This window comes from Balaenoptera physalus (genome assembly GCF_965194825.1).
Source record: "Balaenoptera physalus genome assembly, chromosome: 3".
Taxonomy (NCBI): domain Eukaryota; kingdom Metazoa; phylum Chordata; class Mammalia; order Artiodactyla; family Balaenopteridae; genus Balaenoptera; species Balaenoptera physalus.
This window is the reverse complement of record NC_138890.1, coordinates 77,960,661-77,968,539: the sequence shown is the minus strand read 5'-3', so window position 1 is coordinate 77,968,539 and position 7,879 is coordinate 77,960,661. Positions and strand designations below refer to the sequence as shown.

General features: G+C 38.1%; 1 pseudogene across 1 annotated transcript; it reads right to left on the bottom strand.

Moving 5' to 3' along the window:
* Positions 1–1,205: 1,205 nt before the first annotated feature.
* On the bottom strand, positions 1,206–5,776 carry LOC309657706 (bolA-like protein 2 pseudogene; annotated as a pseudogene). Its single transcript has 2 exons — positions 5,749–5,776; positions 1,206–5,180 (listed from the first exon to the last, which is right to left on the bottom strand). The product of its transcript is annotated as a bolA-like protein 2 pseudogene (transcript).
* Between the last annotated feature and the right edge of the window lie 2,103 nt (positions 5,777–7,879).

Below are 7,879 nucleotides of genomic sequence, written 5' to 3'. Positions count from 1 at the left end.
CATTTGGATAGTAAAAACAAAGATGTTTCTAATAAAATTTTCATATCAAAGCTCTAAAAGCAGACACTCTCATTTGAATAACTTTATAACATGTTTCTGGGTGACCAGTAGCAGAAAGTTATTTTGCAGTAGTTAACAGTTTTCCTGAGCTACAATCAGCAGAGTCCCTACTGACTAATAAAAACATGCCAAGTTCTTTGAGGTTATTTTGGTAAGTTACTTAAGTTCCCTCAGCCTGAATTTGTTTATTCATTAAATGTATATAAGACCTGGCTCTGTAAGCACACAGTAATCACCTGTTTTTCAACAAGTAAGTGCACACCTACCTTATTAATAGGTAGGGTTTTTTTAAAAAATAAATTTATTTATTAATTTATTTATTTTTGGCTGTGTTGGGTCTTTGTTGCTGTGCACGGGCTTTCGCTAGTTGCAGAGAGCAGGGGCTACTCTTCGTTGTGGTGCATGGGCTTCTCATTACGGTGGCTTCTTGTCACGGAGCATGGGCTCTAGGCACGTGGGCTTCAGTAGTTGTGGCATGCAAGTTCAGTAGTTGTGGCTTGCGGGCTCTAGAGCGCAGACTCAGTAGTCTAGGCACACGGGCTTAGTTGCTTCATGGCATGTGGGATCTTCCTGGACCAGGGATCAAACCTGTGTTCCCTGAATTGGCAGGCGGATTCTTAACCACTGCACCACCAGGGAAGTCCCAATAGGTAGGTATTTAAAAGATAAAGTGAGATAAAATGACATGATGTAAGCAAAGGTTACATCATGCACTTGGCATTCATTAAGCACTAACCACTTGAGCTTCTTTCTCTCTGTTTCACAAAGTGTCTTCACATCGAATACCTTATTTAGACCAGACAATTTCCAGGTTTTATTTAGAGTACATGATACCTTCATTTTCCAACAAAACACTGAGATTCAGAGAAACTAATTGACTTCCCAATGTCCATGTGGCAAGTTCATATCTGAACCTTGAGTAAATATTCAGATCTTCAAGGTTGTTTCAGGGCCTAACTTCCAGCCCTGTTTCCACTATTATCCATCTGCTTCCACTTTGGGGGTCTGGCTTTCTCCTCTATAAATTGAAGGAATTGAAGTTGTTGGGTATGGTATCAACTAATATATGGCACAATCAACCACATAATCTCAGTATCCCACAGCAATATTCATTTACCAGTTCACAGATCTGTAGGTCACCTGAAGGTCTCCTGTTCTAGTCTGGGTACATCCCTGGCTGGCTCAGCCAGGTAGATCTCTAATCCTCCTCCTCAGCTAGCCCAGGCTTACTCTCCTGCTCTAACAGATGTGAAAGAGAGCAGGCACAATAGCACAAACTATTTTCTGTTAACAGTCCATTAACCCAAGCAGATCATGTGGCAAACCCGAAAGCAAGGGGTAGGGAAGTATCTTCTGTCTCTTTCCTGGGAGAAGGTACTGCCAAGTCATATGTAATGGATGTGGATAAGGGAAGGGTAAAGAACTGAGGACATTAATGCTGTGTACTTCAACTGCTAAGATTGCTTTTAGCTCTAGCATGTTGTGATTTTCCTCCAGTTTACATTTACTCTTTCCTCATTTACTTTCTTAATGTTTTAAAAGTTGCCTAAGGCAAATAGGATTTCACAGAGAGGCAGAAAACTCAGGTCATCTTGCCATTCTGTATTTTTTTATATGTTAATCTTGCCGCTCCATGAACATATTGTTCCAGAAGGCGATATTAAAGGACAATCTCATAGGAGGTTGGAGCACTACATTCTCTTCATTGTAAATATGCTTTCAGGGTTCACACAGATGCAGGCCTTTTGTTTAAACAGAAAAGAATGAAATAATTAATCCTTTCTAGATGCAGAATATAGGGATTTTGATCTGAAAAGAGTGTGAAACGGTTATGGGTGGGGGGGGAAGGAGATGTGGGGGAAGGTGCAGGCTCATTTCCGTCGATCACTGCAGACTTCTGCTCAGATCCATAGGGATTGCCATATTCAGTCCCAAAGTTCAGCCTCCTTTCTTTTCACTCAGAATCTGTCATCAATCTATCTATCTTCTGAAGATACATTTCCTCCCTATTTCTAACTATTCTATCTTTGAGCTTTTGTTTATTTTTTATATTTTTTAAAAGTATAGAAATACAGTGTACTCTTCAAAAACCTTTGAGCAATGCAGAAATACATATGGGAAAGTATTAAATTTATTCTTTGATTGATGTTGTTAGAAATAGTCACTTGGGCTTATTTACTCTTAAGGAAATTTACTGACAACCTACGTAGGGAAACAGATGAAAAATAGCAAATATTGGAAAGGCATAAATATTTAAGATTCCAATGTTGGGAGTTGGAGGAAGCGAGGGGGTCACTGGCTTGAGCCTATGCTGTATTCATCCCAGCATTCAGGCATGTCTGGAAAACTAGTGGTTTAGGGCAGGTGTTTATCAATTTATGTGGGAGAATGAGGAGACTTCTAATAAAGAATTAATTATAAGGCAAGCTAACTGAAGCAGATAGGTCAGTGATATAGAGAAAGTATTACAATTATAGTAAAGTAATTTCTCTCACATTAGCTTCCTGCCCAACATGACAAAATCATAAGACGGTAGAATTGTAGGAAAAAAGAAGAGCAAGAACTAAAGAGACTTAGAGTTTAAGGCATCAGTGAATTTGTAGAATTTGTTTGGGGAAATTCAGTAGCAGGTGGAGTCACTGGCTTTTGTGTAGAAATCAGTACCTGAACCTTACATGTATAGCTGCAATGTGGCCATTGGCATCTCAGGAGCTGGGGTCACCATCCATACTCACAGTACTTACAATGCTTGAGGAGCGTAGGGGTGATCCTGACACAGCACTGTCACCAGTGTTTGAAACTACCAGCACTAATTGTGACTTGAGAAAATCATCCCCTATATCAGTAGTCACCAACAAGTGAAACTTTGAGGTGGATCAAATTAATGATTTCTGCCAGTTGATAAGTTGAAGGGAGGGCCCATTGAGGGAGGAGCTAAAACTGTCTTTGTAGGGCTCCCAGATACTTGAAAATCTGTGAGTAAGGGATAAGAAGACATGATAAATCTCTCTTTATTGCTTTAACCTTAGTGGGAAAATGGTAGTTTGTATCTGAATGGACCCAGGTAGAAATTAGGATTGCATTGGGTGGTTCTCACTTCCCCTGTTCTTAGAGAGGACAATAGTGATAAAAAAAATTCAACTTTTCTATCTTCACAGAGCTTATTATGCAATGCCAGAACAAAATCTTAAAATAGAGCAATTTGACATACCTCCAAGGAGAATGATAAACTTCAGTTTGGATGCCAAAGTCAAACAGGGAATAGATTAGGATGAAGGAATGACAAATAATATCACTCTTTCCCTATTCAGCATGTGGACAGGCTAATTCGCAAGATGGAAAATTTTTACTTGATGAGACCATGGGGAAGACTTCTCTGAAAATGATTATATGTTTTCATTCTGGATTGCTGGGGAAATAAGCCAGCTGGAACAAGTCCACTCAACTCTTTCTAGTGGAAGGGCTGTATCAAAAAGTTTCCATGGTAATAGTGACCTTCATTTCTTTGCAAGAAGATTGCAACTTCTTATAGAACCCATTGTTTTCAGGTGTTAGTCAGCTATTATTCCCATAAAGCTCCTGTAAAAACCAAGCACTAAAATCTTGGTGTCCGTGCAGTTTGTGTATCCTTTAACTGATAAGCAAAAATGAAAAGTATTGGAGGATTGGGGTCCCTTCACTGAAACAGAAACACACACTTTGTTCCAGCAAATCTCCCAGACCCCAGCACTGTTCTTTGTGGAATAATTGGAAGATGGAAGATGATTACCTTCTCTTATAAGCTCTATAGCTTTGTACATTTCCCCTTTTCCCAGTTAAGTCATTTCTTAATCCGTACTGTAGGACTTATGGAATTTGTCCCAAGTCCTAGTGTAAGACAAATGGTCACCAAAAGCAGCAGCATCTTGCACAATATTGAGAAAAGATCCCTAGTAAGGTAGTCATCATTGCTAGGCTACCTGTTAGCCATTTCTCTGGCTTTTTGTGTTAAAAGACTTCTTAGTGTGTTTGGATGGTGATGTGTCCATCACCAGGGAATGAGCTGTATTAGTCTGTGCCAACCATAGCAATTCCATGCTCCTTTGCCAACAGTCATGGAAGCCCATGGTAGCTAAAAAGGAGTCTCACTGGAGTGCTTTTTATTAAGGTTTATCTTATGAATAAAAGAAAGGATGGTATAAGATAAAGGCCCTATATGACATCATCTACTTCCTTCCTGCTTTGTGTGCTGTTAAGAATATGATGGTTGGTACTACACCAGCTATGCTTTGCTCAGAAAACCTATCACTAACACCTGATAATGGTAAAATAGAAACTGGAAAGAATCTAGGTTCCAATTGTTCAACCACTAAACCAAAGTTTATTGTGGACTTCTTTTTTTTATATGGAATAAAGAAACATGATTCTTGCTTAAACCACCTTAGTCAAATATCCGTTAACCTGTAACTGAGAGACTCTAACTGAAATAACTGCCTTACAACAAAGATAACCCACCCAGTGACTACAGTTTTAGAAAAAATATTACTGTATAGGAGCCTTTATCCCATATTTAGGAATTGGATTTGAAAATTTGGAATAGAGAAAAAAGAGAAAGTGAGGAATTTAGAGCAATTGTGAAGGTTTATTTTTCCCCAAATAGTCTTGAAAATAATAAAGGAAGTGATAGTGAGTCAAGTGGTACCTTATTATTTCCTTCTTGCCTCTGTTATAAGAGAAATAGCTGAAGCATTTTATTTTATTTTATTTATATTTTGGGGGGGCCTGATTCATAATTTAATAGGTATGCTGGTCTGGGTCCCTTATTTCTGCTGCTCACGGGCCCGCTGCTCTGGGGTCAGGGTTTTCTGCTCAAAGGCATGGATGTGCAGGAGCTCTTCTGCTAGGCAAGTGTTCACAAGCCGGTGTCTCTGAAGCAGCGGCTTCCCCTCGAACTTGGCTGACACCACGAAGACTCGGAAGCTGGACACGCAATGTGGGAGTCGTGTCCTCCACTTCCACGTGCTCCGCCTCCAGGTCCCACTGCAGCTTTTCCGGGAGGTACTCAACACTGAGTTCCACTGCGGGAGCCTGGGGTGGGGGGAGTGCAGCCCAGCTCGGACCTTTGCCACACTGCTTCCGCCCTTACTAGCTGAGGCATTTAAAAAAAATTCATGCTTTATAATCTGGAATTGCATTTATACCAGAGGAGTGATGCAGCAATGCAAAGGGCAATGGGTATGAGTTAGATGGGTCTTGTGTTTATAGTATCACCGGGCTAAAATCAAGTTGTCAGCTGGTGATGTGATCTCTTTAGAAGCTAGAGGTCCTCTTACAAGATGAGTCAGATATTGGCAGAATTCATTTCCTTGTGGTTGTAGGGCTGAGGTTCTCATTTTCTTCCTGGCTGACAGCTGGAGGTTGCAGTCAACTCCAAGAGGTCACCTACTTATTATCCTTGCACAACATAGCAATTTACTTTTTCAAAGCCAACAGAAGCACAACTCTCTGACATCTATACCCTCTTTTAAGAGCTTGCCCACTTACTTAGGATAATATCCCCTTTGATTAAATCAGAATCAGCTGATTAGGGCACTTAATTACATCTGTAAAATATGATCGTTTTACCATATAATGGAACCTAATTATGGGAATGCATCGTGTTTATAGGTCTCACGCACATTCAACCAGAAAACCATATAGGGTATGTACAGAATGAACCAGAAATCTTGGAGACCATCTTAGAATTCTGTCTACCACAATGTTGTCTTTATTATGTAGCTGAAGAAACTGAGGCTCAGAGAATTAAGTAATTTGCTCAAGTTACATAATCAGTAAACGCAGGACTATGATTAGAACTTCAGTCTCTCTGATTCTCAAGCCTATATTCTTTCTGTTTGTAGCTTCTGCTGAAGGAATTTATAAACATCTAGCTGAACTTTTATAAAGAAACATTTCCTATAATTATCAATTCCATTAATAAATCCAGAAATAAAACATGTCAATATTATTTTTATTTAACATATTGTCTTTTTTATCTTTATTTTACATAGGCTTTTATAGTTTCCTTTATGAATTAATTATTTTAATGCAATTTTTAACAGAAGTTAGCTTTCTCAATTGTGAATTCTAATGACAATGGACTTTCAAAAGCCTATATTGCATACTTTAAGTATTATATAATTGATTAACCTTCAATATAAGATTTATTCTCAATTTTTAAGAAAAGTTGACTATATTTGTCCAAATGAGAAGCAAGGTAATTAACAGTGATTATCAAACAGGCCTGGATTGAAATTACAGTGTTATCACTTACTAATTATGTTGTCTTGCCAGGTAAGTTACTTTTCTGGCCTAATTTCTTCTAATTTGTTTATTTTTGGCCCTAAGAATTTATTAGGGCCAAAAATAAACAATGTTAGATACTAAAGTGGTAAGGACAGATTTTAATCAGCAATAGGGAAATAGGGAAGAGTCTAGTGTGAATTGAACTCAACTTTGATTTGTACAGAGGTGACCCAAGATTCTAAAGGGAGAATGAGGGAATAAGGAGGGAGGTGGGCAGGGTTCAGTAGAGCCAGGGAAGTGTAAAATTACAAAAAGCAGGAAGTGGGGGGTAGGGGGGGGTAGTGGGGGGGTGGCAGCGGGGCGGGGTGGGGTGATCTATATGAAACTGGTATGGTTTTGCTAACCAGAGTTTATAGAAGTTAGGCTCCTATCCTCCCATGGAGACTGGGAGACAGGGGCCCTATCTTAAGGTATTGGCTGGAACAAACTAAATTCTGTTGTCAGCTTTGAGTTTTTGCAGGCATGAACTATTAGTGGAATCAGGATCATCCTAAGGATGTGGCCTTGAGCTGTTAGAAACTCTGCTGGTATTCAAGTCTTTATAGATCAAGGTTGAGGTCTAGTTGAGAAAGGGGTCAGAGGAGCCTAGCTAGAGTTTGTTCAAGGAGAGAATAATGTACCTAAATGTCTGACACAGATAAGCTACCTCAAATATTAGCTATTTTAAATCACACTTGCCAGTTTTACTTTATTAGCAATTAAATTTTATTTTGTAATTTTAAGGTTTGTTTGCAATTATAAGCAATTAAAATTTCAATTAAAAGCAATTTTAAGTTTTAATTTTATTAGCAAGACACAGTACAAAAGAAGACTTTACTACAGTAAGGACCCATAAAATATAAAAACAAAAACACACTAGGCCAATTAACAAATATTTTTCTGCTTCCGAGTTGAAAAGAAAAGATAAAAATAAATTAATTTAATAGATACTTCCCAAGCATAGCTTTCTTACTCCACAAGCCTTTATACTTGTGATGACTATAATAGTAATTCTTTCTATTACCATTTTATTAATGGTATTCATTTTGATTGATTTGTATTTTTTTAATTCATAAAATCTTCCAGTTGCTCTGCTGCTTTTTAAAATGACTGTTCTTTTTGAAATAGTTGGTACCTCAAATAGGCCAATCTTTACAGAATTAAAAGCCCTGTATGTTTTAAGAAAAATGTCATCATTTTAATGCAGCAAAGGGAAAAAAAATCATTGAATTCTGGTCTCAAAAACAACATGTGATGATGAGCAGTGCTGGGCAGATCATTGCATTCCTCCTCTTGTGCTCTATCACAAAACAGTAACTTGCCAGGAGGCTGTGGCAGTTATTAATGTTTCATTTTGTTCCTAGATCCAAATTAAACCCCTGAAAAATATAAAACTATGAAGCTAAAGTTGAAATTCAAACATATAATCATGTAATATATTTTTAGCATTATTTTAATACTTGCTTTAGTATCTTAAACACAAGGAAAACTCTTCAAGAATGAATTTGTACCTTTT